The sequence below is a fragment of the Salmo salar genome, chromosome ssa25, assembly GCF_905237065.1.
Source record: "Salmo salar chromosome ssa25, Ssal_v3.1, whole genome shotgun sequence".
Lineage (NCBI taxonomy): Eukaryota > Metazoa > Chordata > Actinopteri > Salmoniformes > Salmonidae > Salmo > Salmo salar.
Genome location: NC_059466.1, coordinates 32,320,823 through 32,332,946, shown reverse-complemented (window position 1 = coordinate 32,332,946; position 12,124 = coordinate 32,320,823). Strand labels below are relative to the sequence as shown.

General features: G+C 46.9%; 1 protein-coding gene and 1 long non-coding RNA gene across 4 annotated transcripts in view; both read right to left on the bottom strand.

The window, feature by feature from the left end:
* Positions 1-12,124, bottom strand: part of LOC106586613 (radixin) — a 55,188-nt gene that overhangs the window by 31,526 nt on the left and 11,538 nt on the right. Inside the window, exon 1 of one of the 3 annotated variants that reach the window (XM_045707425.1) lies at positions 7,301-7,325. The exons of the other annotated variants lie outside the window; for them this stretch is intronic. The gene's annotated coding sequence lies outside the window, so the exon portion shown is untranslated. Of the gene's footprint in view, positions 1-7,300; positions 7,326-12,124 lie in introns of those variants that run through there. 3 annotated transcript variants of the gene reach the window in all.
* LOC123730496 (uncharacterized) lies at positions 8,770-11,795 on the bottom strand. The gene is made up of 3 exons (XR_006761941.1): positions 11,018-11,795; positions 10,237-10,599; positions 8,770-10,094 (listed from the first exon to the last, which is right to left on the bottom strand). It is a non-coding gene; the product is annotated as an uncharacterized lncRNA (long non-coding RNA).

Below are 12,124 nucleotides of genomic sequence, written 5' to 3'. Positions count from 1 at the left end.
GAGGAGAGAGGTGCAATGCTAGAAGAGCATGCACATAGAAAGCAGTAGGTCAGGTATTATTAGAGGAGGATGTTGACATGTTGGTAGTCAGTGAATTAGCAGGTCAGGACAGGGCTGTCGGAGGATTAGTGGGTTACGGCTTTGGTGTCTATATATACAGTAAGTACTGTGTCTATTTATGTGTTGTGTAAATGATGGTTACGGAGGGTTAGGATGGGGCTGTATGAAGGGTTTGGTTTGTATATAAGTGTCTTCAGAAAGTATTCATACCTCTGGACAACATTTTGCTGTGATACAGTCTGAATTCAACATTTATTAAATAGTTATTATCTTCTCACCCATCTACACACAATACCCCATAATAACAAAGTGAAAACATGTTTAAAAAAAAGAATTCTACTTTGACATTATCGGATATTGTGTGTAGGCTAGTGACAAAAAAATCTCAATTAAATCAATTTTAAATGCAGGCCTTAACACAACAAAATGTGGAAAAAGTCAAGGGGTGTATATAATACTTTCTGAAGGCACTGATATATATACAGTGCATTGGGAAAGTATTCACACCCCTTGACTTTTTCCAAATTTTGATTCGTAACTGTCACGTCCTGGCCAGTATATAAGGTTAATTGTTTTGTAGTTTGGTCAGGGCGTGGCAGGGGGTATTTGTTTTCTGTGGTTCGGGGTGGTGTGTTTTGTGTAAAGGGTGTTTGATTTAGTAATTCCGGGTTTTGGTTTATGTTTAGTAATTCTACGGTTAGTCTAGGTTGTGTGTTTCTATGTTTGGTTGATTGGGGTTGGGACTCTCAGTTGAAGGCAGGTGTTGTCTATCTGCCTTTGATTGAGAGTTCCATATATTAGGGTGTGTTTGTATGTGTGATTTGTGGGTGATTGTTCTGTGTTTCGCCTTGTGCCTTACCAGACTGTTTTTGTTGATCGTTCGTGGTTTTGTTATTTTGTATGTTCGTTTTGAAAGATAATTAAAAATCAAGATGAGCATTCACGTACCTGCTGCATATTGGTCCACATTTTCTGATGACGATTTCGCATTATCGTCAGAAGACGAAGACAACAACCGTGACAGAATCACCCACCACCAAAGGACCAAGCAGCAGAGGAAGGAGCAGACGGAGTTCGAGTTGGACTGGCGGGAGAAGTGGACTTGGGAGGAAGTTCTGGACGGGGCCGGACCCTGGCATCAGGCTGGGGATTATCGACGCCCGCAGGGGGAAATTGAGGCAGCCAAGGCAGAGAGGCGGTGGTACGAGGCCAAGTACGCGCTGAAGGAGAAGCACGAGAGGCACCCCCAAGAAAATTTTTGGGGGGGGCACACGGGTAGTTTGGCTAGGCGTAAGAAGAGCCGGAAGCCAGCTACTCGTGGTTATATGGAGGAGCGTATGGGGTGGAGAGCGCTATGTTTCGCTGAGGAGCGCACTATCTCACCCATACGCACGCACAGTCCGGTGCGCGTTATTCCAGCCCCTCGCAGGTGCCGTGCTAGAGCGGGCATCCAGCCTGGTAGGAGGATGCCTGCGCAGCGCATCTGGTCGCCGGTACGCCTCCGAGGACCAGGCTACCCAACTCCCGCTCTACGCACGGCTACCATCAGGCCCCTGCACAGCCCAGTCTGCCCTGTACGAGCACCCCGCTCGTACAGGGCTACTAGTTCCATCCAGCCAAGGCGGGTTGTGCAGGAGGTAAGATCTAGACCGGCTGTGCGCCTCCATAGCCCTGGGTTTCCAGCTCCTGTCTCTCGTGCGGACCCGGAAGTGCGTCAACCCAGTCCGACTCGTCCTGTTCCCGCTCCCCGCACTAGCCTGGAGGTGCGTGTACATAATCTGGTAAGCCCAGTACCAGCACCACGCACCAGGCTACAAGTGCGTCAACCCAGCCTCGCCAGTCAACAGTCTTCATCAGAGCTGCCCGCCAGTCAACAGTCATCATCAGAGCTGCCCGCCAGTCAACAGTCATCGTCAGAGCTGCCCGCCAGTCAACAGTCATCGTCAGAGCTGCCCGCCAGTCAACAGTCATCGTCAGAGCTGCCCGCCAGTCAACAGTCATCGTCAGAGCTGCCCGCCAGTCAACAGTCATCGTCAGAGCTGCCCGCCAGTCAACAGTCATCGTCAGAGCTGCCCGCCAGTCAACAGTCATCGTCAGAGCTGCCCGCCAGTCAACAGTCATCGTCAGAGCTGCCCGCCAGTCAACAGTCATCGTCAGAGCTGCCCGCCAGTCAACAGTCATCGTCAGAGCTGCCCGCCAGTCAACAGTCATCGTCAGAGCTGCCCGCCAGTCAACAGTCATCGTCAGAGCTGCCCGCCAGTCAACAGTATCGTCAGAGCTGCCCGCCAGTCAACAGTCGTCAGAGCTGCCCGCCAGTCAACAGTCGCCAGAGAGGTCAGACTGCGCTGAACTGCCGGAGTGGCCAGACTGCGCCGAACTGCCGGAGTGGCCAGACTGCGCCGAACTGCCGGAGTGGCCAGACTGCGCCGAACTGCCGGAGTGGCCAGACTGCGCCGAACTGCCGGAGTGGCCAGACTGCCCCGAACTGCCGGAGTGGCCAGACTGCCCCGAACTGCCGGAGTGGCCAGACTGCCCCGAACTGCCGGAGTGGCCAGACTGCCCTGAACTGCCGGAGTGGCCAGACTGCCCTGAACTGCCGGAGTGGCCAGACTGCCCTGAACTGCCGGAGTGGCCAGACTGCCCTGAACTGCCGGAGTGGCCAGACTGCCCTGAACTGCCGGAGTGGCCAGACTGCCCTGAACTGCCGGAGTGGCCAGACTGCCCTGAACTGCCGGAGTGGCCAGACTGCCCTGAACTGCCGGAGTGGCCAGACTGCCCTGAACTGCCGGAGTGGCCAGACTGCGCTGAACTGCCGGAGTGGCCAGACTGCCCTGAACTGCCGGAGTGGCCAGACTGCCCTGAACTGCCGGAGTGGCCAGACTGCGCTGAACTGCCGGAGTGGCCAGACTGCCCTGAACTGCCGGAGTGGCCAGACTGCCCTGAACTGCCGGAGTGGCCAGACTGCCCTGAACTGCCGGAGTGGCCAGACTGCCCTGAACTGCCGGAGTGGCCAGACTGCCCTGAACTGCCGGAGTGGCCAGACTGCCCTGAACTGCCGGAGTGGCCAGACTGCCCTGAACTGCCGGAGTGGCCAGACTGCCCTGAACTGCCGGAGTGGCCAGACTGCCCTGAACTGCCGGAGTGGCCAGACTGCCCTGAACTGCCGGAGTGGCCAGACTGCCCAGACTGTCCCGAATTGCCAGACTGCCCAGACTGTCCCGAATTGCCAGACTGCCCAGACTGTCCCGAATTGCCAGACTGCCCAGACTGTCCCGAATTGCCAGACTGCCCAGACTGTCCCGAATTGCCAGACTGCCCAGACTGTCCCGAATTGCCAGACTGCCCAGACTGTCCCGAATCCGATGCCCAGACTGTCCCGAATTGCCAGACTGCCCAGACTGTCCCGAATTGCCAGACTGCCCAGACTGTCCCGAATTGCCAGACTGCCCAGACTGTCCCGAATTGCCAGACTGCCCAGACTCTCCCGAATTGCCAGACTGCCCCGACTGCCCCCCCGGCGAAGCCAGAGTGGCCCGACAGCCTGGAACGGCCGGAGCCAGAGCCACCTCCAGAAATAGGTGGGTTGGGGAGGGGTGTAGCACAGTGCCGTCGTTGACGGCAGCCACCCTCCCTTCCCTCCCTTTAGAAAAGGGGACTTTTGTTGGTGTTGCTTGGGGTTATTTTTTGTTAAGGTGCTTCTGGGGTAGCACCTTTAAGGGGGGGTACTGTCACGTCCTGGCCAGTATATAAGGTTAATTGTTTTGTAGTTTGGTCAGGGCGTGGCAGGGGGTATTTGTTTTCTGTGGTTCGGGGTGGTGTGTTTTGTGTAAAGGGTGTTTGATTTAGTAATTCCGGGTTTTGGTTTATGTTTAGTAATTCTACGGTTAGTCTAGGTTGTGTGTTTCTATGTTTGGTTGATTGGGGTTGGGACTCTCAGTTGAAGGCAGGTGTTGTCTATCTGCCTTTGATTGAGAGTTCCATATATTAGGGTGTGTTTGTATGTGTGATTTGTGGGTGATTGTTCTGTGTTTCGCCTTGTGCCTTACCAGACTGTTTTTGTTGATCGTTCGTGGTTTTGTTATTTTGTATGTTCGTTTTGAAAGATAATTAAAAATCAAGATGAGCATTCACGTACCTGCTGCATATTGGTCCACATTTTCTGATGACGATTTCGCATTATCGTCAGAAGACAAAGACAACAACCGTGACAGTAACAGCCTTATTCTAAAATTGATTAAAATTGTTTCTTTTCCCTGGTACTGTATATACACACTACATGACCAAAAGTATGTAGATACCTGCTCATATTACATCTCATTCCAAAATTATGGGCATTAATATGAAGTTGGTCCCCCCTTCGCTGCTATAACAGCCTCCAATCGTCTAGGAAGGTTATCCACCCCTATACATTGCTGCTGGGACTTGCTTCCATTCAGCCACAAGAGCATTAGTGAGGTCAGGCACTTATGTTGAGCGATTAAGCCTGGCTCGCAGTCGGCTTTCCAATTAATCCCAAAGGTGTTCAATGGGGTTGAGGTCAGGGCTCTGTGTAGGTCAGTCAAGTTCTTCTACACAGATCTCCACAAACCATGTGTGTGTGTGAAGTCCCCACAAGAATAATAAACAAGCAAAAGATTTCACCAACTAGTCCCAAAAAGGTCAAACGCTATTGTATGGGGTAAAGGGTTAAGGTTAGAATTAGTGTTAGGGTTACAGTCAGGTTTAGGGTTAGTTTTAGGGTTAGGAGCTAGGTCTACTGTAGGTTTGGGGTTAAAGGTTAGGTTTTCGGGTTAAAGGTTAGGGTAAGGAGCTAGGGTTAGTTTTAGGGTTAGGGAAAATATTATTTTGAATGGGACTTTAGGTTATTTATACAAGACTGTGTGTGTGTGTGTGTGTGTGTGTGTGTGTGCGCGCGCACACGTGTACGCGTGTCTGCATGTGTGCACGTGTGTAACAGGTGGCTGACAACGTGGCAGACACCTTGCGGGCTTGGTTTAATGTAATTGTAAAAAGCTGCCCCACACCACTAAACAGGGATTTAAACACTGACTGGGGCACAGAAAACAATGACTGTAGGATTAACCTCTTAGGCTGGGAGATGGGACCTTAGTAACACTCCATCATTAACACATGATGGATCACATTAACAGAAAGGTTGCACGATATATATTCCACAAATCTAACAACGTAGATTGATTATGTTTGATCTAAACTGTCTTTATGCAAAAGTTTATAAAAATATATATAATTATACACTTCAATAGCTACAGGACCTCTACCTACAGAAGTCTTGCAGGTAGACCACTTTTTCCCTTCAAGAATGATTATGTGGCCTGGATCCTGGTATTGGAGGTAATTCTGGTGCGGTGTAAAGATAATTTCCTTTGTGTCGTAGCAGTGCCCATCCTATAGCCCATCAACAGCTTATTTCTATAAGGAAATAATTGAATATGTTTGTGTGTGCGTGTTCGAGAGCAAGAGAGAGCGAGAGAAACTGAGCAGGAGAAAGAGCGAGAGAAACTGAGCGGGAGAAAGAGCGAGAGAAACTGAGCGGGAGAGAGAGCGAGAGAAACTGAGCGGGAGAAAGAGCAAGAGAAACTGAGCGGGAGAAAGAGCAAGAGAAACTGAGCGGGAGAGAGAGCAAGAGAAACTGAGCGGGAGAGAGAGCGAGAGAAACTGAGCGGGAGAAAGAGCGAGAGAAACTGAGCGGGAGAAAGAGCGAGAGAAACTGAGCGGGAGAAAGAGCGAGAGAAACTGAGCGGGAGAAAGAGCGAGAGAAACTGAGCGGGAGAGAGAGCGAGAGAAACTGAGCAGGAGAAAGAGCAAGAGAAACTGAGCGGGAGAGAGAGCGAGAGAAACTGAGCGGGAGCGAGCGGGAGAGAAACTAAGCGGGAGAGAGAGCGAGAGAAACTGAGCGGGAGAAAGAGCGAGACAAACTGAGCAAAACTGAGCAGGAGAAACTGAGTGGGAGCGAGCGGCAGAGAAACTGAGCGGGAGAGAGAGGGAGAGAAACTGAGCAGGAGAGAGAGCGAGAGAAACTGAGCGGGAGCGAGCGGGAGAGAAACTAAGCGGGAGAGAGAGCGAGAGAAACTGAGCGGGAGAAAGAGCGAGACAAACTGAGCGGGAGCGAGAGCGAGAGAAACTGACAGATACTGTAGAGGAGAAGAGCAGACAGAGCAAGATGTCTCAGAACTGATAGGAGCTGATCACCAACTGACAAACCACGTAGAGACAGAGCACTGCACAGTGAATACTAGAACCCTCTATTCTCTGACTGCGACTCGGCTATACATACAGTAGCAACGTCTGCTAGTTCAGTTTCTGTTCAGCTAATTCAGGAAGTAAATTGGAAATGGTTTAGAAAACCAGGCAAAAAAACTGATAACACCATCTTTATGGTGGCTGTTTCTATAGGTCCAGTGACCCCCAAGGCAGAGGTAGCCCGTTACATATCCCCAACCCAAGCAAGACTTGATAAGTATTGGTAAAATTGGTTAAAGATGGACAGCTGTGACTTATAGATAGCAAAATAGTTGTGAAGACATGTACCGATTCAATGACACATGGTTTGTGAACTGATGCACAAGACAACGCTGGATTCAAAACCTTTCAGTTTAAATGATTATACAAAATTCTTGCAATCAATAGAATGTTATATACATGTATATGGGGGATAGAACCATTCCAGCTCTGCAGATTTTGCTGCGAAGAGACAGAATCATTAGATCATTTGTTTTGGTACTGTCCATATGTAGCTTGTTTTTGGTCACAGGTTCAAGAATGGCTGAAGAATTGCAACATTTACCTGGGGCTAACTCTGCAAATAGCACTGCTAGGTGATTTAAAAAGTCATAGTCAATCGATCAATAACAGAATTATACTCATAGCACATTTTTTTATCTTTAATTTAAAACATGTAGAATCTATGAAAATAAAAATATATTTTGTTTGTTTTTCAGAACTTTCATAAAAGTTAACTATTGTATACTATACTGTGTCGGTGAAAATGTATACAGTACGTATAAGACGGAACTAGAAGCATAAGTCTTGTTGTCCAGTAGTTTACTCCAATTAGGGAAGGGGTGGTAGGGTTAGGAGAAAATAATAAAGGAAAATATATAAGAAAGTTGTGGAATAATAGTGAAGACATCAAAACTATGAAATCATGTAGTAACCCAAAAACACCCTTTGCCTTGATGACAGCTTTGCACACGCTAGGCATTCTCTCAACCAGCTTCACCTGGAATGCTTTTCCAACAGTCTTGAAGGAGTTCCCACATATGCTGAGCACTTGTTGGCTGCTTTTCCTTCACTCTGCAGTCCAACTTGGGTTGAGGTCGGGTGATTCTGAAGGCGAGATCATCTGATGCAGCACCATCACTCTCCTTCTTGGTCAAATAGCCCTTACACAGCCTGGAGGTGTGTTTTGGGTCATTGTCCTGTTGAAAAACAAATGATAGTGGGACTAAGTGCAAACCAGATGGGATGGCGTATCACTGCAGAATGCTGTGGTAGCCATGCTGGTTAAGTGTGCCTTGAATTCTAAATAAATCAGACAGTGTCACCAGCAAAGCACCCCCACACCTACTCCTCCATGCTTCATGGTGGGAACCACACATGCAGAGATCTTCCATTCACCTACTCTGCGTCTCACAAAGACACGGGGTTGGAACCAAAAATAACTTATCCTCTGCAGCAGAGGTAACTATGGGTCTTCCTTTCCTGTGGCGGTCATCATGAGAGCCAGTTTCATCATAGCGCTTGATGGTTTTGCAACTGCACTTGAAGAAACGTTCAAAGTTTTTGAAATGTTCTGCATTGACTGACCTTCATGTCACAAAGTAATGATGGACTGTCATTTCTCTTTGCTTATTTGAGCTGTTCTTGACATAATATGGACTTGGTCTTTTACCAAATATGTCTATTCCCTACCTTGTCACAACACAACTGAATGGCTCAAACGCATTAATAAGGAAAGAAATTCCACAAATTAACAAAGCCCACCTGTTAATTGAAATGCATTCCAGGTGACTACCTCATGAAACTGGTTGAGAGAATGACAAGAGTGTGCAAAGCTGTCATCAAGGCAAAGGGTGGCTACTTTGAAGAATCTCAAATATAAAATATATTTTGGTTTCTTTAACACTTTTTTGGGTTACAACATGATTCCATATGTGTTATTTCATAGTTTTGATATCTTCACTAATATTCTACAATGTAGAAAATAGTAAAAATAAAGAAAAACCCTTGAATGAGTAGGTGCGTTCAAACTTCTGACTGGTACTGTATATTTACAAAAAATATATATATGGGGGGATTGGAAATTATGCAGATAATGACATTGATGGAAGCCACAATCTGCAATATTCAATCTGATCTACCCCCACCCCCACCAAAAAAAAAAATCTTGATAAGTACGGATTTTCCATATGGTAAACTGTGTGTGTGTGTGTGTGTGGTACCAGACAGGCCTAATTAAATGCACAGCTGTTTGTTGCTAAGCCGGTTACCAGGGGCTTTAAGTCACAGAGGACCAGGCTTTACCCCTCTTCACTGCCTCCTCCTCTACCTCACCTCTCTTCACCCCTCACCCATCCTCATCCACCTCACCCCTCACTCATCCTCCTCTACCTCACCCCTCTTAACCATTGACCTCCACCTCACCCCTCTTCACCCCTCACCCATCCTCCTCCTCTACCTCATCCCACTTCACCCTCTGCCTAACCCCTCTTCACCCATCCCCCTTTACCTCCAATACTTCACCCTCTCCTTCACCTCTTGCCCGGGATCTACTAGATTTGTTTTACCTAGCAAGACATATAATAGAAAAGATACAGAGACTGATGTAGGGACATACGGCCGAGAGAGCAAGGGTTGAGTGTTTCAAGAGAGTTCTTTGGGGTCATGGGTTGAGTGTTTCAAGAGAGTTCTTTGGGGTCAAGGGTTGAGTGTTTCAAGATAGTTATTTTGGGTCCAAACTGCTGCAGAAGACTCTTGATATACCACCACCAGTTGTCCTGCCAGGCACCATAACACCAAGTCCATGTTTTTCTGGGAGATGCAGCCCCCTACATGAAAAACTGATTCACCCTTATCCAGGTATGTTGATAATAGAATGTTGGAATCAATCTTTCTGTTTCTAATTTCCCTTGTTACTGCATACATGTATGCACATCTATATGAGAAATGCCATTTTATTAAGGCTTTTGGAATATGGTTCCTGGAAAATTGTATTCTTTTTTTTTTACCAAATAGGCTATATTTTATATCTAACATATATTCTCATTATCTCTCATTCACAGGTGTCCATCTCAATGAACCTGGGTGTTCCTACAACTACCGCCACTCTCGTTGTCATAGAGAATGCTTTCGGCATCATGGCTGCAAGGATGAGGACTCTTGTTCGGCTAACCGAGTGTAACCCTGAAAAGGCTAAGGACATTCTGAAGGCTTGTCTGGCCTTCCACAACTACAACTCATTTTTATGATGTCTGTGTGCATTAATTTAGATTAGATTGAACTACACCACACAAAAGATAGCCTGTAAGGTCTGCAGCACACAGCTCTTCTCAACATTGTCAGTACTTGATTATCAAATAGAATGCATTGAAACACCTTGTATCGAGATGAAGAAACAGAGCTTTTTCAGCACACAAAAAAATTAACCTTATTCTTGCATCTGGGCTCTGAAAGTAAACCACAATACAACAGTGTCTGCTAAGAACAGACATGTAAACAACACATCAATGAAATATCATTAAAGTGTCAGACAAATGCAATTATTTGTAGAATAGTACAAATGTGTCTGTGAAAAAGACATGCAAACAAAAGTGTCTATTGAATAAAATTGTCTAGAGTCTGACTCCTGAGATGTCTGAACAACAAGAACAAGTTGTTAATTTCACTGTGGTCCCAGTCGTTCGGTCCATGTCTTCTTCTTGAAGTCATGCACAAATTCATGCAGCTGGTGATCAAATTCCAACCAGAGTTTTGGCAATAGTTCATCCATGAAATCAGCTATAGGTGCCAGGGCCCTGTGGAGAGGATGAGAAGAGGGGGGGACATGTTAGGAGTGTCTGTGGAGAGCAGTGTGCATGGTGAGGAGAGGAGGAAAAAAGGACAACAGAAGAGAGGAAAGGATATCAGAATAAAGGAGGAGAGTCTGAAATTATTTACTTCTGGGTGGCTCAATGCATGACGTTCTCCAGATCTTGAAATCGGTCTTTGCAACGCCTTTGCGAGTGATGTGTCATGGGCTGAGTCTGCAGCTCTTTTCTCCCTTCTTCTCACAGTCCTGCTACTACTGCTGCTGCTCTGTGGCATTGGTGAGGAGCAAGCCAGTGGAGTAGGTATTGGATGTGGGCCCAGGATAGGGCTTCCCAGGTCCTTCATAGAGATGGTTTTCCATTCTGCACTGCAGCTCAGTGCGGGAGATGGGTTGGGGGTTAATGACCAGTCAGTGCTGGGGGCAGGTGAAGAGGCAATGCTGGGGAGCAGAGAACAAAACCTGGTGTTGTCCCCATTCACTGGTGTTTGTGCCTTGAAAAATAAAAAAGTAGAGGGCTTTTTAGTTCACATAATCAAACCATCCAAAACATTCAATGAACAACATATGAAATATCATTAACCAGGACTAAAATAGACTATAATGTTGCAAATGTTTGAGCAGAGTTGAGTTAGCTTAGCTACTCAACTCTGCTCAAACATTTGCAACATTTTAGCTAGCTGGACCTTGATACCGAACTTTGACTTAGGTGTTACCAATGTGGGAAGCTTATGATTTTCTTTCTCTGACAAAATTATGTTTGATCAAAAAGTTGTAAAGATCTTTAGTTTAGTTGGTTGGCTTGCTTGCTTTCTCTACATGAGTATGTTGCTAGGCTAGAGCTGGCTGGCTGGCTTTTGTTCGCAAACATGGCTACTCTTTTCCTCGACTACAATAGAAAATACAACATACCTCATTCTCTTGTGAAGATGGCATGTTGCTTTCCGTCTTGCTTACTTCAGTACCTCCTTGGCTAAGCAACGCTTGAAGTTGTCGTTCGCCATGTTGAATCCACACTGAGTTTTCGGACTAAATCGATAAGAAGAAACTCGCGTCACCCCTACAGTTGACCAATCGCCAACGAAGGGGTGTAGACTTCGGCTACCGAACTTTGGCTTGCTTCGTCAAAACATTTTGTGTGCACAAACAGATGAACAAAACCCTTAACGAAGACCAAAACGAACCAAAATGTCACAAAATGTCTTCATAATATATGCACAAACTGTTCCAGATGGAGAGACTAGGAGAGGATGAGAATAGAGAGGGAGGACTAGAAGGACATCAAAAGGTATTGAGAAAATAATGAGCAGGGGAGAGCGACGGTAGACGTGGAGAGCGGAGGATTATGTAGAGCCTACGTTTTTTTATGTGTTTGGGCTAAGGTAAGGTTGAGGGAAAGGGATGGGTGAGTGAACTTCACACCTGATAATTAGATTTACTGACTTGGATAATTCCCATTATATTAATGAAAACCGGCTTATGAAATATTTAAAGCCTGCCTGTGTGTCTGGCGGGTGGGCGCAGGCATGCTGGTGTGGAGCAGGGAAAGTAGTGAGGCGAACCAGAGGGGCGACATGTGCAAAACGTTTCAGTAAATCAATAATGCATTAAGTCCCTCCATGCCCCACACCATAGTCCTACAATGGTGATACATGCTTACAAGCCACACAAATATACAGATGAAGTACACACACAACAAACAAGTACTCACTAACACACAACAAACAAGTACTCACTAACACACATACAACCCCCCCCCCAAAAAAAACCTGCAGACACTCGGCCCTCCGTGGAATGAGTTTGACACCTCTAGTTTACAGTGATTGACGGACTATAGAGTGGAGGGTTTACAGTGATTATGTAAACCACAGGGAGACTCTCTGGAGCTCTCCGTCTGTCTGTCCCCAAGCTCTGAGCCTGTTACAGACAAAATAAGCCTGTGTGTGTGTGTGTGTGTGTGTGTGTGTGTGTGTGTGTGTGTGTGTGTGTGTGTGTGTGTGTGTGTGTGTGTGAGTTTGC